The following is a 2500-nucleotide window of genomic DNA, read 5'->3' as shown; positions in this document are numbered from 1 at the left end:
CATACAGCCGCATACTTACTCTATGCATGCAATTTTTGTTTTTGTTTTTTGTTTTTTAACAAAAGATGAATAGAATGTTTATCTATTATTTATATTCTATAATATTGTCGGTGTCTAATAGACACATGAATGCAGACGCGAATATGCAATAATTGCTCCATCCTAACTAAACGATACCAATTGCGTCGAGATACATGTCCAGTCTCTTTTTAAATATATTTATGGTACCACTTTCAATCACATTCCCAGGGAGTTTATTCCATTCGCTTACAACAGAGTAAGTGAAGAAGTTTTTGGTTGTATCAAGATTAGCCCTCCTTGCTTGCAACTTCATACCATTTCCTCGAGTTACAGTCTCGGCAATTACTGTGAATAGCTTGCTTGAATCAGTATTACTAAAGCCTTTTAGAATCTTAAAACATTTAATCAGTTGTCCCCCGAGTCTCCGTTTTCTAAAAGAGAATAGGTTTAATTCCCTGAGTCTCTCGAGGTATGGTTTATTCCTCAGGGACGGGATTAACTTGGTAGCCCTACGCTGGACCGCTTCCAGTATTTCTATATCTTTAATTAGGTGAGGCGACCAAAATTGCACTGCAAACTCAAAGTGTGGCCTGACAATGCTTTTGTACAGGGGGATAACAATATCTTTGCTTTTATATGTAAAATGTCTTTTGATGAAGCCTAGGGCCCTGTTGGCTTTATTGGCGGCAGAGATACATTGATTTGAACATTTCAGATCGTCTGAAATTAGTACGCCTAGATCCTTAACTAGTGAGGACTTGCTAATGATTTGGCCCTTCATTTCGTAATCATACCTTTTGTTTTTCTTCCCACATTGCAGTACCTGACATTTGCTTACATTGAAGGGCATTTGCCATTTTTCTGACCAGCTGATAATTTTATTAAGGTCATTTTGAAGGCTAATTCTGTCTTCTTCAGTTAATATAGTGTTGCCGATTTTTGTGTCGTCTGCAAATTTAGAAATGAAGTTGTTTAGGCCAACATCGATATCGTTAACATACATAATAAATAGGACTGGTCCCAACACTGATCCCTGAGGAACACCACTGGTCACTGGAGCCCAGTCTGACTCTACTCCATTTATAACGACTCGTTGCTTTCTCTCACTTAACCAGCAACGTATCCACCTATGAATATTTCCGTCAATTCCAAGTGATCTTACTTTTGTCATTAGTTTTATCATGCGGCACTTTGTCAAAGGCTTTCTGGAAGTCTAAGTACATTATATCAAGTGACCTGATACAATCATTCATTTTAAAAAGTGTATCGTAAAACTCAATTAAATTTGTCACGCATGATCTCCGCGTTCTAAAGCCATGCTGGCTGTTCCTAATTACGTTATTAGTTTCTAGGAACTCAACTATCCTATCTCTAATTAATGATTCGAGGATCTTTCCCAAGACAGACGTTAGGCTAATTGGTCTATAATTACCTGGTTGATCTCTACTGCCCTTTTTATATATAGGGGTCACGTTAGCCAGCCTCCAGTCTGCTGGAACCTTTCCTTGTTGTAGGGACTTGTTAAAGATAGATGTTAGAGGGCTGCATATTACATCCATCACATTTTTTAGTATTTTAGGGTAGAAATTGTCTGGGCCGGGAGTCTTATTACTGTTCATTTTATTAAGTTTATCTCTCACTTCATTACTGCTAATATGCATATCACTTAGTGCGTTTTGGATTGACATTTGATGCTCTTCGATGGTGTCATTGGCGTCTACTGTGAAAACTGAGCTGAAAAACTTATTTAAAGTAGAGGCAATTTCCTGATCGTCCGAGATAAGAGCACCCTCGTCGCTGATAAGTGGACCAACGCCCGCCTTGAGTCTCTTATTGCCGTTAATGTATCCATAAAAAAAGCTTAGGATCCGTAGAACTTGTTTTTGCTATATCAATTTCAAATTGTCGTTTAGCTGTTCTAATGAGTTTTTTAACTTTTCTTCTACTACTGGTATATTGCCCTGTGAGTAATTCACTGGTGTGACTTTTAAGCAAGGTGTGGAGACGGTTTCTTTCTTTAACTGCTCTGCTAATATCGGCATTAAACCACGCTGGTTTGTTTCTACCCTTGTTTTGTCTAGATTTCATTGGCACGTACTTGTTTTGAGCGGTCATGAATACGTGCTTAAATTCTGCCCACATTTCGTTTACATCATTAATTCTTTCTATGTGTTCAGCTAGTGTACTCAGGGCGTCCTTTAGGCCGTTAAAATCTGCGTTTTTAGAGAGAGAGAGAGAGAGAGAGAGAGAGAGAGAGAGAGAGAATCACAAGACACTATTTCATTTTCTTATTCAGTAGTTCTCATGTCACTACCAAGGAGACACAACGAATATATATACCAATTAAAAAAAATGTAGAGGGAATTAATTAAAAAAGAAATATTTTTAAATTGACGAGAAAATTGTCTGAATGGAAGAGAAAAAACTGATGCAGCAAAATGATGATGATGATGATGATGATGATAATAATAATAATAAT

General features: G+C 37.4%; 1 protein-coding gene across 2 annotated transcripts in view; it reads right to left on the bottom strand.

The window, feature by feature from the left end:
* Positions 1-2500, bottom strand: part of LOC145390872 (protein amalgam-like) — a 468170-nt gene that overhangs the window by 235013 nt on the left and 230657 nt on the right. The window lies entirely within an intron of this gene.

Source organism: Coenobita brevimanus, chromosome 1, assembly GCF_032717465.1.
Source record: "Coenobita brevimanus isolate Jiangsu-jjx chromosome 1, ASM3271746v2, whole genome shotgun sequence".
In the NCBI taxonomy this organism is placed as follows: domain Eukaryota; kingdom Metazoa; phylum Arthropoda; class Malacostraca; order Decapoda; family Coenobitidae; genus Coenobita; species Coenobita brevimanus.
This window is presented reverse-complemented; position numbering and strand designations above follow the sequence as displayed.